Here is a 19,987-nt window from a genome sequence, read left to right as displayed (position 1 = left end):
GTCGAACTGGTGTTGTTCCATGTCAAGTAATCAAGTGCTAATCTTATTAGTGAGCTCTGGCAGGGCCAATCTATGTAAACATATTTTCAAAACTTGAAAATACTGCTACTGCTACAACACATTCAACGTTTCCAGCAATTGTGATAACCTTTCAAAACCTATAATGCAGTTTTTAAATGTACCTTTATATGTCATTTTACCAAGTCATAATTTAGTAATGTGTTCGGTCAAGCCAATATTTTGAAGATTCCATAGTAGTGATTCCGTGTAAAACCATACGCAGCAGATGAAAATCCTACCATTGCAGTTCACCTGGTTCTGTAATAGAAACACAATTTTATTATATAGTTCTTGCTAAATTCTTCAATTATGGCAAACAAGCTGACAGAGGCACATGAGATGAAATGATTTGCTGTAAGTTACACAATGTGGCTACTTGGAGAAACTCAGACTTCGACTGGTCCAGGTGACGATTTAGGCTGTGAACCGCAAGTGTATTCTGGGTTTACTTGCAGTAAGATTTTGTAAAAATCAAATGAGTGTGTTTAGAAAACATGTTCCCGCTGCCACTAGTTTACAAGATCCTGTCTTAGAAAGTAAGATAAGAAAGAAAGAAATGACCTATTTGGACGCCATGGCAGATACAGCACTCTGCAAAATGAGAGGCCTGGCCTAATAGTAGTTCTAGCATATCTAGAGTCCTACCACTATCAGAATGCTGGCATTAGCAGAGATCTTACACGCACAGAACCCCTTGTTGATACGAAAGGCGAATCAACTGATCCACACTGCACCTGTTTGGAAAGAGTACAAGGGAAATAATAGAACCTTTAAAGGATTTGTTTCCAGCATTCCCTACAATGATGAGGAAAGCGTGTATCTCGCAATTACATGTTTTGAACATGTCTTGAAAGATCTTAGGTATAACCAGACTGCAGCAGCGTAGTAACTTAAGTTACGTAGTCAAAGTAAGTGTAATGCACTTCACCCAAGAACTGGGCACAGTATTGCTTTTTATTTTAAACGAACATAAGCAGCAATGCATGATGCTCTTATTTTCCTAATTCTCAAATACTACAAGAAACGCACCAATTGAATTAGCATACCTCCTCTTTCACAACAGTCGTCGACCAAAACTGAGAACAAGTAAAGGTTGAGTAGAAATACTTATTAGTTTCCTATTAGAGCATGGGTAGTTCACTGACTTATGGTTGCAGCTGAGATATGCAGTCTTCTGGTGGTTATTAGTTTGAATCTCGGGAGGCTGACTCAACCTTCCAACCTTGGTAAATTGAGTACCATTAAGTGGGTAATAGTAACATCCTTTATTTACAGTGCCTAAAAAGGCAAAAGTGTGTTATGAATAAAAACAAGCTATTATTTGCTTCATACCCACACAAATAGTCAATGCCATGTGCAGTTTTTCAATCTGAGCTGTATGAAATGGCATGGAGGTGCACCCACTTTAGAAAGGTCAAAAACGAATAACTGGGCAGTTACAAAAATGCAGGGCATATTAAGTCCTAGCACTTGAATCCCTCACTGAATGCTTGAGGCAACTGAGCTGTACTCCAGGCTCAGGTGTACAGAGAATAAGCAGTGGCTAAGATGTAGAAATAGACTAAGGTAAGGGGGCTCAAAAACACGCACACACACACACACACGCATGCACATTTTTTTGTAATGAGCCCATTCAAATTGAAGGAAAACAGGCAGCCTTATCCCTGATGTATTTATCAGCCGTTTTCTGCTCCAGTTCCTGCAAAATTGGTGGGTTTGAGCGTCAGTCTACCAATATTACAGAATATGTTCTTCACTGTCAGAACTGCTTTCCACCGACAGCGTGTTTCAAAAGGAAGAATCACAAGTGTACAGTTTATAGCCACCCCGCTTTCTTCAGAGTCCAGCAGATCGACCTACCCCAAAACAGAGCGCCAAGGAGAGAAGGCAATTGATTGTTTGAGCCCTGGAAGAGCTATGGATAACCCAAGGCAGCAGATGCCCTCGGAAGGGATGCGTGGTAGGTGAGGAGGGTGACAGAAATGGTTTACCCATAATGCATCAGCTCTTCAGTGGGTGAGCTGCCCGAAGTAAACCTGTCATATAGCTCAAAGTCTGTGAAAAAAGATCTGGGGTGCATTCCTATCTGTTCATTTGTAACATGAAAGAGGCAGAAGGGGCTCTCATCTCGTTGCCTTGTGGGGATTATATCCTCGGAGGTGACTGGCGCACTGATCCAGCTACCACCAGGGGCCACGGTCCTGATATCCACTTGGGAACCGTACACCAGGCCAGTGTTTCCTCCACAGGATGTGGATGATTACCCTTTTTCATACTGTTGCGCATGGCTTTAATGTTTCACGCGCTCTCAGAACCTGTACTTCCTTAGTTACAAAGGAAGAGCATCAGCGCTCCTTAGTGGCAAGCAACTATTCTGGGGTACCTGCATCTCTAGTTGGCAAAGGTAAGTACCTTTTTCCAAATAGGGACCCTTGCTTCTAGTCCGGGTAAGGGAGCTACACACTTTAGATAACTCCTGCTCACCCCCTTGGTAGCTTGGCACGAGCGGACAGGCTTATCCCAAAGGCAACGTGTAAAGTATTTGTACTCACAACACACAGTAATACAGTAATAACACCACAAATTAACACCACACCGGTGTAGAAAAATAAAGTATCTCAATCTAAACTTAACAAGGCCAAAACGACAAAAATCCAATATACAAGTATTAACAAATATGACTTTCAGAAGGGTTTAGCAACTGTGCCCATAGAAAACTATGGATGCGTGATTTCTTGCAAAGTGCCTGTCGTTGCTACAAAATTCACCAAGCCAAACAGCCACAGCGATGGGAAGCTTAGAAAAACAAAGAGATGCATTGATTCCTGAGACCTTCGTGGATGCGATGCAACAGCTCCGCTGGGGACAGTGGAGCGATGCTTCAAGTCTGGTCTGTAGGGGGAATCGATGCATTGATTCTGAGATGACTCCGATCCGCGGGTGATGTGTCTGGGAAAACTTGGCACACAGGGATGATGCGTGGAACTACGGGATGCGTCGGCGAATGATGCGGCGGTGTTGAACAGCACTGCATCGATTATTACAGCCGCGATCCCTCGATGCGTCGAGTCTTTCAGCGGCGGCAAGCTGTGTCGGTTTCAGCAGCGGCGCGGCGATGCGTGGAGATTCTTCTTGCACCACGGCGTTGCGAAAACGGTCGCAAGAAGAGCGATGCGTTGATTTTCTTGTTGGTGCATTGCTTTCCAGCTCCTAGCAGCAGGTCAGAACTCCCAGCAAGGAAGTTCAGGGGACCTGGGGCTGAAGTCTTTGTGTTTCTGAGACCTCAAAACAGGAGGCAAGCTCTACTCAAGCCCTTGGAGACTTTCCTCAAGCAGGGGACACAACACACAGCAAAAGTCCTTCTCCTTTCTTTGGCAGATACAGCAACTGCAGGCCAACCCCAGACACACAGCAAGGGCAGTATTTCTCCTCTGTTTCTCCAGCTCTTCTCCTTGGCAAAGGTTCCTCTTGATTCCAGAAGTAGTCTAAAGTTCAGGGGTTTTAGGTCTAATACTTATACCCCAAAATGTCTTTGTTCTCTTTGTGCAAGGGTCTCTGAGCCCAGTCCAAACCAGTTGTGTCCTCCCTTGTGCAGCTGCCTGGCAGGAGGTGGAGACAGCATTGTGTAAGGCAGACAGGCCCTATTCAGCTGCAAGAAAAATCTCCTCCCACCACTTTAAATGCAGACCGGGCCCATTCCGTTGCTAGTGAGAACTCCTCGCCTACTCTGAATGCAGCCCAGGTCTATTCAGCCCAGCCCTGACTCATTCAGGACACACATCAACCCCCGGTGGCTGTCTGAGATAATGAACCTCCTCAGCCCCTGTCACTCCAAAACCAGACAGTCAATACACAAATAAGCAGAGGCACACAGAATGGTTAAGCAAGAAAATGCCTACTTTCTAAAAGTTGTGTTACACAAAGGGATTGGTCCTAAGAAATGCAGCTAGATTGGGCCAGTAATATACATAATACAAAAGATTATCTAGCTGACAATTTTCATGCTTCTTCCCATTAGCAACCTCAGACCAAACTTCTGAATGTGTTGATCTACATCATTTATTATGTTTTTTCTTTACACAGTTTTTGTAAGTTGTTCAAGTAGTTGATTATAGGACAGATCAAGATTACACCTCTTGCTTACATCAAAACATAAAACAAAATAACATGAACCTTGAATAAACAGAAAAGTTTCATATAACTAAAATTACACAAAGAACACAACAGTTTTCAAATATTAGATCACTCAACTTTTGCAAAGCAACCCTACTCTTGAATTCATTGTCAGAAATGAACAATACTCAGAGGTTGCCACCCAGAGGGAATAGTGTTCTTGCAAACAGGGTCACGTATTCAGAGATGATTTCCCTGTGAGACTCTCTCTATTTGTAAAAAGACTCGTTTTTCCCTTGGGTAATGCATGTCGATGCATTTCAAGTCCCAATACAATTTATGGAACTATCTTCATGGCAAGGACTGGGTGATGTCTAAAGAAACAAAACATGAGGAGTTTTTTTTTAGTACTGCCCTTCCTTTTCTGATATATCATGATCACTCAACGGTTAAAACAAAATGAATACCTGCTGAGGTCGTCTTTTCTTTTTCAAAAAGTGTCAAATCGCTTGTGTTGCCGACCGTTGGGTCTCAGTAACACAAACAATTTATTTAGCTAACAATTTGGATTTTCAATTAATATTACATAAGGTGTTAAGAAGCACAGTCATAGACTTACTGGTATTCTTGGTTTTCGAAAGTCTAAAGCGTGTGCCTCTGGTTTGTTAATCATGCCCTTGTGAGGGACTTCCTGGTTGAGTTATGGCATTAGTTTGGAATTCTCTGTAACAGATACACGATTGTTACATCTGTATCCGCCCCGGGTTACGGCGTTGAACAACACTTCGCGGTTGTGCTCACTTACTTTGAAGTATGGAGCATGTCCCTGCTACAACTCTTCATTTGCGGCGTATGGCTGAATCGAGTCAGAAGGTAGCGAAATCTGTCTTCTCATATACACCCGGATTCAGAGGGGCCAACCCAGACACACAGCAAGTGCAGTACTTTTCCTCAGTTTCTCCAGCTCTTCTTCTTGGCAAAGGTTCATCTTGATTCCAGAAGTAGTCTAAAGTTCAAGGGTTTTAGGTCTAATACTTATACCCCAAAATGTCTTTGTTCTCTTTGTGCAAGGGTCTCTGAGCCCAGTCCAAACAAGTTCTGTCCTCCCTTGTGCAGCTGCCCGGCAGGAGGTGGAGACAGCATTGTGTGAGGCAGGCAGGCCCTATTCAGGTGCAGGGGAAATCTCCTCTGACCACTCTAAATGCAGCCCGGGCCTATTTAGGGGCTAGTGAGAACTCCTCCCCTACTCTGAATGCAGCACTAGTCTATTAAGCCCACCCCTGACTCATTCAGGAAAGGCAGGACACACATCAACCCCCCAGTGGCTGTCTGAGAGAATGCACCTCTCCAGCTCCTGTCACTCCAAAACCAGACAGTCCATACACAAACAGGCAGAGGCACGCAGAATGGTTAAACAAGAAAATGTCTACTTTCTAAAAGTTGAGCATACAAATAGAGATCAGCCCTGCAGCAAATCAACCCCCAACGCAAGCAGAGGTCGAACCCACAAAACCCGTAGAGGCCACCAATTCAGCAATAACCAGGGGATCACGCCGCAAGAAACACTAGTGGTAAATATTTCATCCAAAAAACTCACAGAGAATCAGATGTCGGTCTTGAAGAAAGGGAGCTCATTTGTTCCTACTCATCAAACTAATAGCTTAGGAGCGTCTCATATCTTTTTACAACGCCACGGACTCAGAACTACGGACCTTTGCTGTTTCTTCCCTGTTGGCCGCTGCTGCTCGCCGGACCCGCTGCGCGGGTCCCGCTTCGCGGTCTGCAGCGTGTGGAACATTGCTTGGGGCTGTTGTGACACCGGCAGGGCTGCGAGGGTAGAGCGGGTGGACTCTGTGTTCCAGGAGTCCCCGCGCGCCCCTGTCAGCTGGGCTCCTCTCCCTGCCGGCCGCGCCCTCAACCACACCGGTATTTAATTACCATCAGCGTTCACACCAGCGGGAGCGTCTCATATCTTTTTACAACGCCACGGACTCAGAACTACGGACCTTTGCTGTTTCTTCCCTGTTGGCCGCTGCTGCTCGCCGGACCCGCTGCGCGGGTCCCGCTTCGCGGTCTGCAGCGTGTGGAACATTGCTTGGGGCTGTTGTGACACCGGCAGGGCTGCGAGGGTAGAGCGGGTGGACTCTGTGTTCCAGGAGTCCCCGCGCGCCCCTGTCAGCTGGGCTCCTCTCCCTGCCAGCCACACCCCCTAGTCTACCTTAAAAGAAGTAGCCGTTCCCGCTGCGCGGGAGCGCGCGGGAGGGCGCCGGGAGAAGCCCGGGACAAGGGCGGGACCGTCTGTGGCCGTCCGGGGCCGGAAGAGGCCGGGCAGGGCCTGACCCCTTTCTTCTTGCAGTTCGGAGGATAGCATTTCGACACAAGAAGGACATGGCAACAGATGAGGCTACTCCGGGTAAAAATTTGAAATTACGAAATGGCTCACTGGAGAATTATTTTCCTAAGAAAAGCGAAGGGGAAAAGGACGCTATCTTAGCAGAGCGTAGGGCAGAGCGGCGCCGCTCTGTTGAGATTATGAAATGCAGACCCCTCCCCGATAGTCTTCATACATTGAACCGGGAGGGAGATTCGACAGATCTGATTGATTTGAGTGAGGTTAACTCTAGCCAAGACGGAGTTCCTTTATTGTTTCGTGACTTTGTAGCCTCCCCCGGAATGCCCGTGGAGGACATCGTAAACGACTCACCCACCCCCAGCTGTAGCGGTGTAAATGAGACTTCTAAACATAAGCAGCATAAAGCAAAGTCCTTCTCTGTAGTTCAGATCCACCGCCCTCCCCCTAGCAAAAGAAGGAAGAAACATAGGGTGGTACCAGGCACAGCCAAAACATCGCACACCGTTTTTGGTAAAGGGTCCAAAATTCCTTTTGCATGCGAGGTGCAATCAGCTGTAGAGCAGGATCATACTCCCCAGGGTGCGGCTATAACGACCTATTGCCCGGTTGTTGTGGATGCACAAGATGCGGCTCCAATTAACAACGATGGAGCGATCCCATCTGCTACTTCACCTCAACTTCTCTCCTCAGCGACAGGGAATTTGGAATTCTTGTTGAGATCTCTTCTCCGCCCTATTAATGAGTCTATTAAGAGGGTTGAAATTAGATTAACTATACTGGAAGCCGCCATAACTAGTTTGTCCACTGCAAGCATTAATAAAGGGAATGGGGCGGTCCACTTTATAACCCCGACAGGGCCCCTTCCCACCATACCCCCAAAGGAACTTGGAATTCCATCTGCCCCCGCAAAGATTAAGCAAAATAGTCAGCCCCAGGGCAGAGTTGATCCTCCTCCATTAAATTCATCGCCGTCTAAACATCTAAAGGCAGCAGTTACTGTATCGAGTGCTGTCCCCACTAACTCAACCTTAAAGGCTTCGACCAGTAACACTCAAAACGTACATCGGGATGGTGAAAATAGTAGAAAAGCTCATAAAAGGGTCCCACAAGTCGAGATCCCCCCTGAAGCTGTGCCTTACGTTGTGATTTTAACGGGGGTGCCACAGTTAATAGGTAATAAGAAGGAGGGTTATGTTGACCTTAAGAACAAAATCATCCACTGGCTGAGGTTGCACAGGCCGATAGCACCGAATATAGATGGGGACATAGTTCATGTCAGAAGGATTAACTGGCTGGGGAGTACCAAGAAAAATATAGAGGGAGATTTAGTGGTGGTTAACTTTAGAGACCCCCGGGCAGTTGATTACATCTTAAACTGGCCACCCGGGAACGGGGAAACCGGCATTACCCCACGGGCCTTAACATTTTTTTATCCCAGGTTTGAAACCACTAGTTTTAAATACGCTAATAGACCTCAGTCTTTCAGGCCGCCCCCTTTAATCCCCTATAGTAATAACCATCACCAGTATGGGCACCAGTCCACCAGGGTGCCTGATCTTCACCCTGCTTGGTCTACGGTTCCTTATAGACATTCGTTGAACACGGGCCCCAGGATGAATCACCTGATACCGTTTACCCCGTTGGATACTTACAATCGGTTTTCTCAGCTTTCAGGGCTGGAAGACTGCGATTGAAGTTTGGGATTTGGGGGGGGGGGAAACGATTTTCAGGAAGCAGAGGTAACTGGATTAGACAGTGGGATTATAGAAGCAGGAGTAGTTAGTTTTCCTTCAGCCCGTACGGCCATCATTAACGAGCTCAATGAAGATTCTAGGCTAGCCGGGTCTCTATCTATAATGGCTGGTCACTCTAAAATCACCACTTCATTGGTCAGGGAGGGGGGGAGTCTGGCAGGCAGGGCGGTTGATGAGAGTCTGACGGTGGTGGGTAATTCTTCTATCCCTGGAGGAAAACGGGTAATAAACCTCCTTTCCTGGAATATTGCCGGGTTAAAGAGGAAACTGGATATCCCGGAGTGGCATACATTCATTGAGCAGTTTGATGTTTGCCTCTTCCAGGAAACATGGAGTTTAGTCCCGCTACACAAATCGGGGTACAGCACCCACTTCGTACCAGCTGTAAGCAAAGGTAAGGGCAGACCAGCGGGTGGGCTCACCGTTTGGTTAAAAATAGATCTGAATTGGGGGGTCACATGCCACAATGTGGAGTGTAATGATTTACTCCACCTCTCGGCAAGAGGACGGGAGGATGCAGCCAGGCTCGATCTTCTTAATGTTTACGCTAGAGGGACACCGGGCGACTCTAACTCCTCGACTCTATCAGCTCTTGAATTGGCCTTAGCCAACTGTCCTTGTTCGGCTAAAATCCTGGTGGGGGGTGATTTCAATTGTACTTTCGAACCTCTCCTTGGAGATGATCCCCTGGGAATTGAAGAGGAGGATTCGAAATGGTCCATTCCAACGCTCTCCCTCCCCCCTATTAAGAAGTGGTCACCTAGGGCCATTCAATTGAACGCACTGACTAGGGATTATAAATTAAGAGCCCTTAATGGCAGGACCCTATCCGATCAGGCAGGGGCAGTGACCTTTAATAGACTCTCAGGCCCGTCCCGAATAGATTACATCTTAATGGATGTTGGATTCTGGGCGGACCTAATTGATATGAAGGTCTCTCCTAGCCAGGATAGTGATCACAACCCCTTGTGCTGTAAGTTTAATTGGGGGGCTTCTAACGCCAGGGGGGTTAGCGTCACCTTAATAACAACTAAAGAGGTGGTCCCATGTAATAATAACCGTAGATTAAAATGGGACAAGGCTAACCTTAAAGAGGATGATATGGGTACCATTAAAACCCTGATTGAGGGCTTGTCCACTAAATTAGAGATCTGGGAGGGAGATAATTGGACCAGTGATCCCCATCACCCCTCACTTGACTTTGTCTATAAATCGACAATAGATCAAGTTGGCCAATTTTTTATTTCTAAGGGGAAAGGCAATAGGGCTCCCGCTAAGCCTTCTACTCTTTCTAAACCATGGTATACTGAATATTGCAAGTGCACCAGGAAAAACCTGACTAGAGCTCTGCTTTCGGGTGACCCCGTACTGGTTAGAGCGGCCAGGGGGGATTATCTGAAGGCTTTGTTTCTGGCCAAACGTGAGTGGGAGGAACGACATTGGCAGGAACTCTCCTCGGCTGCGAGCAGTAGGAACTCGAACCTCTTTTGGGATTTGATTAATAAAACAAGGCAGGGTAAATCGCAACCTCTGGCTGTTCATATAACTAGTCAGCAATGGTTTACTCACTTTTCAGCCCTATATGGCGACTTAGAGGATACATCGAGTTCTGGGGCGAATGGGTTGGGCGTTGGGGTACAACCGGATGAGATAGCCTTGTCATTTTCGTCCTCAGAAGTAATGATGGCAATCAGACACCTTACCCCTAAGAAAGCTGCTGGGCAGGATGGGATCCCCGGAGATTTGCTGATGGCTGAGCCAGAAACCTGGGCTAAACTAATTGCCAGAATAATAAATCTAATCACGAGGGGTCACCAAGTACCAGACTCCTGGAAAGGAGCCGAGGTAGTTACTGTGCATAAGAAGGGGGCAAGAGACGACCCTGCGAACTACAGACCCATTAGTCTGATTGACATCATTCAGAAAGTGGTTGGCAGGGTCATCATCTCGCGAGTAGATGACTGGATAGAGGAGGCTAGTGTTCTCTCCCACTTACAAGCGGGGTTCAGAAGGAAGGTTGGCACGATGGACCAGGTCTTTCGTTTTTTTGCAATCTATTGGAAGGCGGTTACCATCAAGAAAGGCAGTTTGTATATGGCCTTCATAGATCTCAAGACTGCATTCGACCTGGTCCCTCGTGCAAAACTTTGGCAAATACTTAGTGAAATGGGGTTTCCCAGTAGTCTTCTGTATCTCTTAATGAAGCTGCATGAGGGGAATTATGCGCGGGTTAGATGGGGATCGCAGGGACAATTAACAGATAGGATCCCTGTGCGGAGAGGAGTACGCCAGGGTTGTGTTATGGCTCCGACCCTCTTCTCCCTATTCGTAAATGGAGTGGTGGACCATCTGAAGGGGGAAGAGACGGATGCCCCATCCCTGGCGGGGGAGAGAATCCCCACACTTCTCTTCGCGGACGATACCCTATTAATCTCCAAATCCCCGGTGGGCTTACAAAAACTTTTGAACCTGTTTAGCTCCTTTTGCACTACTCGAGGCTTAACCATCAATACATCGAAAACTAAATTGATGGCTTTTGCCCCCTCAAAAAGATTTAAAAATCATTTCGTGCTTAATAGTGCCCCCCTTGAGCTGGTCACATCCTTTGATTATTTAGGAGTACGGATAAATAATCGTATGACCTGGAAAGATCATCTTTCCAAAATGCTACTTAGTCATCGCCGAGTTTCCGGGGTGACGTTGAAGGAACTCCGGGAATCAAGTAGCAAACCGGTCTCTCCAGTTATGGCCATCTACGAGGGACAGATTCTTCCGGCAGCACTATATGGTTCTGAACTCTGGGGGTTCGAAGGGGTTTCAGACCTGATGGTGGCGGAAAACAATTTCTTCAGGAAAGCGGTTGCTCTTCCCGCTTCAACCCCAATGATCCCCCTAAGACTAGATCTGGGCAGAAGATCTTTAAAAGACTTGGTGAGGCTACGCCCGTTGCTCTTTTGGTCCCGACTTAGAAGAACTGAGGAGCTTGCTAAGTATGCAGATGGGCTGGACGATCTACTCTTGCTGGACACATGTAACAAAATAGGATGGTTGAAAAAATTGAAAGATCTGGCCTTTAATCTGGGTCTAAGAGAGGCATGGGAGTCACAATCCCCGCCACCTAAAGCTGTTATAAAAAAACTTTACTGGGACTGGGTACAGAGCAAGGCCACGAGGGCTATGAATGTGGGTTCTCTTACTGACCAATTCTTATCAATTAAGTGTGTGAGGAAACTGGAACCCTTTCTAGACTTGATATCTAAACCGTTGGACCGAGCGCTGTATCTGAAATTGCGGTATGGGACTCTCCCGGTGTACGAGTTCACGGCAAGATGGTCGAACCCTGACGCCCTCCCGCAGACTTGTCCCGGCTGTGCGGCCCCAAAGGAATCGGTGGCCCACCTGTTTTTCGCATGCCCAGCCTATAAAGGGGCGCGGAAATCCTGGTTGAAACCCGTCTGCAGAGAATTAGGGTTGAGGTGCCATAGCCAGGCACTTCGTGTCCTTTCTACAGACTCTTCATCTGCCTTTATGATCTGTGGGGTGGCTAAATTTCTGGGAAAAGCATGGTTGATACGCTCCCGTTTATTAAAATTGTTCCCGGGGGGCTCTATAGGCCGTTCCTAACCCTGATGTGCTGTAAATTTATCAAAAGGAGTTCTCCTTGTTTTTATTGTGTTTTATAATTTTTTATTGGTAAAATTGGGTTTGTATATGTATATGTACTCTTTTATGGTGATAAAAATTGCCGAATAAAGATATTACAACAACTTACAACAGCTTAGATTCTCAAATCGCTCTTTACAGATTTACCAGAAAGTTAAGATTGAGATACTTTTATTCCACCATAACTCATGAATCAGTCGCATTTCAAGAAGATGAATATCAGGAATTTAAACCGAGGAGTACTTTTATTCCTCCCACATCGCACAAAATGATTGACTTATTTGAGTCATTAGTTAAACAAGATGTCACCTAATGTCACCTCAGGGAAAACCAATTTACCGACTAGAGAACGACTCGCACTGAAATCTTTACAATTGAACAAATCGCTAACTTCACCAGAGCAGACAAGGGTGGAGCCTTGGTAAGCATGGACCGCTCTCAATAGGACCAACAGATTGGCTTGATGCTACAGGATTCCTCAATATACTTACCGCTCTCTGAAGATCCCACAAATACTTTTCTAACATTGTTGGACTCCATTCTTACACACGCCATAGAGAAGAAGTGGATCAATTCCAAAACTAGGGAGTATTTATTCACCCGTTTTCCTAGGAGACCGGGTTTATACATGCTCCCTAAAATTCATAAAAATGTGAGGGATCCTCCTTTGAGTCCTATTGTATTCGGTTGTGGATGTTTAAATGAGCCCCTTGGGCAGTATTTGAATGTGTTTCTTCAGCCCATTGTACAAGCCAGCCCGTCATATCTTCAAGACACCACTCACTTACTAAACATCTTACGTACGATTAACTTTCATGAAAGTGATCAAATCTGGTTGTGTACTATAGACGTGGTGTCTTTGTACACTTCCATACCCCACACTGAAGGCATCGAAGCCATAGAATGGGCTCTATTGAAACAAGATGACATAAAAGCCTGTAAGGTTTTTCTTTTGGAAATCCTTCACTTTGTTTGTTTCATAGTTATTTTCACTGGCAAAAACAGTTTTTTCTTCAAGCTATTAGCACTTCAATGGGCTTTTCGCGAGCCCCCAGCTATGCGAATATTTTTATGTTAAAATTTGAGACTGAAAACATTTTCTCTGACCACACTTGGATTTCGAATCTGGTTTTGTACAGACGATTTATAGATGACAAACTCATCGTTTGGCAATGGTCACGTAGTTTGCTCGAAACTCAGATTCTTAAATTTAATAACATTAACCCTCACATTCAATTCATGTCTCAAATTGAGTCGCATAGTTTTTCTGGATGTCAAGCTTAAACGCTCTGGTACCACTATTGGGACTACTGTTTTTAAGAAGCCCACTGATCGTAACAATGCTCTTCTCTACCAGAGCTTCCACCCCTGGCCTTTGAAACGCCACTTGCCTTTTTCTCAATTCCTGAGAGTCAAACATATAATTTCAGATTTGGAGTTGGGCCTGCAGACTATAAGAGAAGCCAAACAACAATTTCTATCAAGAGGTTATCCTCAACAAGTTGTTGACCAAGCAGAGAAAAGATCATCTGCTTTAAATCGAGATGACCTCCTGCAAAAAAGAATAGCGCCTCCTTCCCAATCCAGAGAAGTATTTGTCTCAACCTTTTCCACTCATTCTATGCTTGTGAAAAAAATTATCCTACAAAGATGGGATTTACTTCAATCAGAGCAGGACTTTGAGGGCTTGTTTTTAGAACCTCCTCTATTTGCATATAGAAGATCATGCAATCTAAAAGAAATTTTAAACAAAAGTCTTGAAATCCCCCAAAAAACATTTAGAGGTATGTCCAAGTGTATGAATTGCTCACATTGCAATAACGTTATCACAGGCAACAGCATATGCCACCCCCGCACTGGGAAAAAGATCACCTTGAATTTTAATGCGAATTGCAATAGTCATCATGTAGTTTATGTCATTAAATGTCCTTGCGACTTGCTATATGTTGGGAAGACAGAGAGGATTCTTCGTACTTGAATCACTGAGCATAAAAGTAGAATTCGTACTAAGACTATGAGTTCACCTATAGCGCAACATTGGCAGCGCGAAAATCACTCTATCGCACAGCTTAGATTCAAGGTGTTGGAAAAAGTGGAGAAACAATTTGAGAGGGACATGTCCAAGTTACTTTCGCAGAGAGAATCACACTGGATATAGTACATGCAGACATTGCCCCCTATGGGGCTTAATGACAAATTTGAACTGTCTTGTTTTTTTATAATTCAGAGTTTCTCATGATCCTACTTCATATGAATTTGCTTCTCTTGATTTGTGAATCATTATTACATCAGTGATTCTCAGTGATGTTCACATCTCTCTCTACTATAAGATAGTTGCTTTCTGTATTACAACATGTTGTTCGTTTTTCTTTGATTCTGGTGCCAGAGCATCTTTAATTCATGTCAACACCCTTTTTTTATTCATACCTTTTCACCGTCTTTTTTGGTCAGTCACATGCACTTATTCATAAATCTTTTATTTATTTATTTTTCACTTTCGTTTTATTTCCTCACTTCGTTTTGTGCATGCAGTAAGATATTGCTCTGTGTATTCAGTAAGGCATTATACTGGTTTTTAAGCAGCACACTGATATATCTCCATATTGTGGAGTTCATTCAGTGTTACTTCAATAACATTTCAATATGGTGGACGATTCGGCATTAGTTTTCAAGTTACACAGATTAATCCTCTTTCTATGCATACTACCGCCAAGGGTTAATACGCTGGACCTGAACGCGGCATGGTTATCTCAGCCGGCATTCTTTCGAAGCAAGCACAACTTAGGAACCATCGTTGTTATCAGCGGTAAGCTTGGACCCCCTATATTTTATGACTACACAGTGCTTAGGCATTATTAACAGTATTTGATAGAGTGTCTAATGCGAGCGCTCTGGTTTCCAGGTGCTCGCGTGTACGTATGGTGGCGTGTTCGACTTTGGAGGCTTTTTCATTACCAGAGTGTCAGCGTGAACATAAGGTACAGGGGGGCTCTTTTAAGTTTCTCGTTCCATCTAGGTACACTTGTCTTTTGGTAACTATACTTTAACACATTGAAGGCTGGCTTTGGATTTTGGCAGTCTTTTAGAGACTGATTTTGGATCACAGCAGTCTGTGCATACAGTTCTGCTTTCAGGTATTCTATATATATTGGTTTTTGGATGTGGTTCCTTTTTCACTTTTAAGTTCTTTATCTGGCACTTGTGGAGTTCATCAGTTTGGGCGTGGTTTCTATTTTTTAAGCTTCTTCGCACACAGCACCTGCGGAGCTTGCTTCTTGGCTACAGTGTTCTTGCTTACTTTTTCTTGATCTTTTGTTGACATGTAGTTAGAGAACCGGTGCTCTTTAATCATTTGCTGTGTTTTGAGCCTATGTCAGCTAAAATTCATGTACGTAATTATTGTTTAGTATCATCTTCGTAATTTATTTACTTGTTACAGAATCCCCTGATGAAGGGCTATTGTTTACAGCCCGAAATGCATTGGGAACTTTGAAGCTTGTATCTGCATGTTGAAACTCAAGCTGCAACATTTCTTTTACTTTGGATTCGATCTGCCAGAACATTGAAATAAACCACGCAGATCTTGAATTACTGAAACTCATCATGAACTTTTTTGAATTTCTTGATGCTATTGATGCAGTTTTGTTGATTACTGTTGTTTGATTGTATTATAACACATGCTTATTTTTGATACTGGTGAAAATGATGATTGTACACTGATATGTGACACACCTCGTAGTGCACTGGGTCAACCTAGTAATCTTCCTACGTATTTCCTTTTCATTTACTTTCTAAAAGTGGCATTTTCAAACATACAATTTAAAAACCATCTATACTAAAAGATGTTATTAAATTCTGAGTTCCGAGGGCCGTGACTTTAATTTGCTGTCTTATTCTAATAGGAAGTTATATTTATAAGATATTATGAATAAACTCCCATTCTATCCTATGGGCAAGATAGCTTTTCAATAGTGGAAAAACAAAATTTGCAGTATTTCACTATCAGGACATGCCACACAGACTAGCGATTGTCCTACCTTGTGAAAGTAAATATAATCACAGTTATAAAATATTAATAATGATACACTAGCTAGATCATCTTTCAAAGCATTTCTTTCAAAAGAAGTGAAATCTAGCACTAATGGCTGGGCGTCAGAGTCAATGTTATTACCTTGCTGTTTACTAGGCTTCTTTCAGTACCAGTACTGGAAGAGAGATTGTCTTCCATCCTTCAGCTGCCACAACATTTTACTGATCCCTATGGCATACATAGATTCTGAAATCCCAAGACACAGTGTTGCTTAGAATTGTTATCTTTAACTCTTTACTGCACAGCAGAATTCAGTCTGAGATGGCATAGGTCATTGGACTTGATCAACCAATGCCTTTTATGTTGTAACTCGTTCAGGGGCCAGAGCAGGCCATAGCTCCTGGGTACCAGTTGTGTCAAGTGGAGATGTTTGCCTCTCCTGTGGCTTGACCTACCACTAGACAGATAAGCAATACTAAAAATAATCGTTGAGCACTTGACTCTCAGGGGAATGAAGCAGAACAGTCCAAGGTTTCCTCAGGTAGGTGATTTGGGGTTAGCGAAGTCAGTAGTACATAAATAACATACATCAAATTGATGTCGAATGATTGCTTTGTATATAGAATTAAAAAGTACTCTTTATACTTCGCAATGTAATACTGCACATATAAGCATGGAGTTTGAGGTGTCTACACTATTTACTGGGCAATCAGAAATGTATCTCTAAAGGTACTGGATTGATGCTGAGGTTTTCCCACCTCTGTGTATGGTGGCCACGCTCCAATAGTCACTTCCTGAAATATTAGAGTTTTCTCCTGCTTTATAGAGGGTGTATTTTTTCCACAAACCGGAGCCTTGCCCCAATGCACATAACGTAGGATGCGCCACATCACAGACAGAAAGTTTATCCAATGTCTACTGTGGCCCTTGTTCAGTCTCGAATATTATAGGGTGGAACTTAGTTTTAAACGTGGCCTAATCCGGCTACAAAAACAGAAACATCCTTGCCAAACGAGCAGCACCTGAAGAATTGCAGTGTTGCTATTGAGTATTGAGTATTCTTGCGCACCTGAATGAACAAGATAATTTTAAGCATGTACAGACAATAGCCATGAGTGATATGAAGGTATTTTATGATGAATTAACCAGACCACTCATATTTCGCGAAGTTTTACAATTTGAAGACTTTCTCTTATTCTTTGATCTCACTCCTCTCGCAGCAGGATACTAGGGCCAGTCACTGTTGAATTGGTAAGCTTCCATGCCTTTGGTTCTATGCATCTTCACTTACTCTTTGTTTGAGATTTACCGTGCTTGTGCAGTTTGTCATTGATGTTTTGTATCAGCTCTAAGCAGAAACGAAAATAAGCCACAGAGCAGTGATGAAAAAGTAAAGCGTGCTGCTAAAGGTTGTTGGGTTCAACAGAGAGAGGGTTTCACTCTCGAGCCTCTGTTCAGCCCAAGGACCTCTTCCCCCAAGGCTGAATTTCAGATAGCAGGTAGGGGGGCATGCTGCTCTCTGTCCGAGCCCCTACTAGGCCCCGGGAGCCCACCCCGCACCATGTGCTTCCCTGCCTAGGAGAGTGCAGACATACCCTAAATGCACTCTCCTGTGCAGTGAATTCCACTTTGCTTTCGCTTGCCGGGAGCAGTAGAAAATTCTGCCCCCACCCAGGAAGGAGCAAAGGAGTAGTGATGGCTCTCTCCAGCACCCAGTATGGTGCTGGCTGGGGAGCCAGATGGTGCCACAGCATTTTTGGGACCCCCGCATCAACCAACATAGTATTTTGTGGGTTCCCCAGGTGGGCACTGACCAGAGGCCCCGGGGAGGGGGTCCACGGGCTGTAAATGCCCATCCATTAAATAAAAATGCTCCATTGGATTGGGTCACCAGGGCCAGTTGTGGCTCGGGGAAGGGCGCTGCATGCCCCCTCCACTTAATAAAGAATATATGGTCCAGTGGGATGGGGGTCACCAAGGCCTGCAAAGCCTCAAGAAGGGGAGCAGTGTGCCCCACCTTATAAAAAAAATAAGGCATGGATGTCTTGGGTGGGCACCAGGACACTCAATATAAATGTAAACATTTTTTAATAAAAAAATTAGCGGCAGACGCAGCACATTTATTATTCATTACTCCTAGGGAGGAGCTCCCCATAATGCCCTAGGACAGTATCATAAATAATAGTTTAATGCTTTTGGAGCTCCAAGAAGTGGCAGGTAAGTAAAAGGGCCAACAACGGATTCATTTGGAATATAGGGATGTTTTGATTGTTCTGTGATTAATCCCTTGTTGGCCCTTTTACTTCCATTATCATAGATACCCAAGCCTACAAGGGAATACTGGATTGGCCTTTTGTGCACTCCAAGAAGCGGCAGGGGCACCGCCAAGCATTTTTATTTATGTTGTGGGGAGCTGCTGAAAGTGAAGCAGCCCCCGAGCAACATTAAGAAGAAAAAACAGTAAGTCCCCTTGCTCATTAAAACTAAAATGCCTGGAGAAATTACCATATTTTCTAAATCACTCCTAGCTGGAGATTTATACTCTTCAGCTGCAGTGCATGGCCCTCGTGTGTTTGTTTTTATGATTGCATTTTGTGGGCTGAAAATGTTTGAAAGACTCAGAGACAAATTGGTTTTGTTTAAAAAAACAATGTCTCTGAGCCTTTCTTTTTCAGTCCACAAAATGCAACTATAACAAGCATTGGCAAAACCAATAGCTTTAGCCAATAGGTCTCGCCCATGCGCAGGGTATTGGCTTTGCTATTTGGATGGGGGATCACAGGGGGGGCTAACAGAAGAGTCGGGGGGTAGAGAAAGGTAGGGTGGATTTTAGTTATCTGGATGGTTAAAAAAAGCGGTAGAAATGGCCAGTGCTGGTTGTGTTACAATGCTTTCTTTCCTTTTGTCTGTTGGGGAAGAATAAGAAACACGGCAGGGGAAGACACAGTACCACCGACACAAGCACATAGGGTTATTGGTGAGGCAGGATATGCAGCCCAAGAGTCAAGAGAGGTATGGGGTATTTGGATCATCCAAGAATTAAAGTTTGAGGAGCATGACTTCACTGTTTTAAGAACTAACATGAGATGGGTGCAGTGTATTTTAGCCAATCATAGCAATGAGGCCTTTTTACTGTGCTCAGACTTGGCCCCAAAAAAGCAGCCCTAAGTTTGACTTTTATTCAGGTTAAAATTGTTTAGAAATAATCCTAACAGTTTAACCGGTGGCATACGATACAAAAGTATGGGTCAAGAAATGCATAAATAATTAATGCTTTAAAAAAAATTGACTCTCTCCCTTTTACCGTTCGCCAAAAAGAAAAACCATCACTGCAGCGTTGGAACCTTGGCGATGCCCGGCGCTGCAGCAGAGATCAGCTAATGGGATACAAAGACCATCTGCCACCGAATTGTCCACAAATTAGAGGCTCCTTTCCTTATGTAGAATTAGTACCTGAAACAAAACGAGCAGTGAATAGGCAGCAGAGGGACACTAATCAAAGCAAATAAATCCGTACTTAGTCCTTTTGCCACAGAACGAAAAGGAAGTGACGCATGGCAAGCGCTGCCTAATGAGAATGCAGCAAAAATAACAATAATGATGCCAAAAAATGGTAATCTATGGATAGATTCCAAGCCCATTATCAGACACAAGAGCCTCACAAGCGAGGGTGCATGCACTATCGCATTCTTTCGCAGGCTCCACCAAAACACTATGTTAAAAGAAAGATTCAGACATGTTTTTTGCATTGAAACTTTATTAAATATTTTTTATAATATTCACTATTATTAAACACTGTGTAAATTACTGAAATATGTACTAGATTGAAAATATTGGTGATTTTTGGATAAAGATGATAGTAGACTAAATTTTTATATTTTGATGTTGTGACTTTTTGGCTAAGTCAGTAAATCTACCTCATTGCTGCCAGGACCTGTAAGACCAGATGCATGCTGTGCATGTCAGAAGGCTGTATGTGGCATGGGGTTGGATGCTTGGCCAACCTCCCGCCGT

At 44.2% G+C, this 19,987-nt stretch overlaps 1 protein-coding gene across 3 annotated transcripts in view; it reads left to right on the top strand.

Annotated features, from left to right (window-relative positions):
- The window catches only part of TYW3 (tRNA-yW synthesizing protein 3 homolog), a 126,611-nt gene that overhangs the window by 2,104 nt on the left and 104,520 nt on the right, over positions 1-19,987 (top strand). The window lies entirely within an intron of this gene.

The sequence above is a fragment of the Lissotriton helveticus genome, chromosome 1_2, assembly GCF_964261635.1.
Source record: "Lissotriton helveticus chromosome 1_2, aLisHel1.1, whole genome shotgun sequence".
NCBI lineage: Eukaryota > Metazoa > Chordata > Amphibia > Caudata > Salamandridae > Lissotriton > Lissotriton helveticus.
This window is presented reverse-complemented; position numbering and strand designations above follow the sequence as displayed.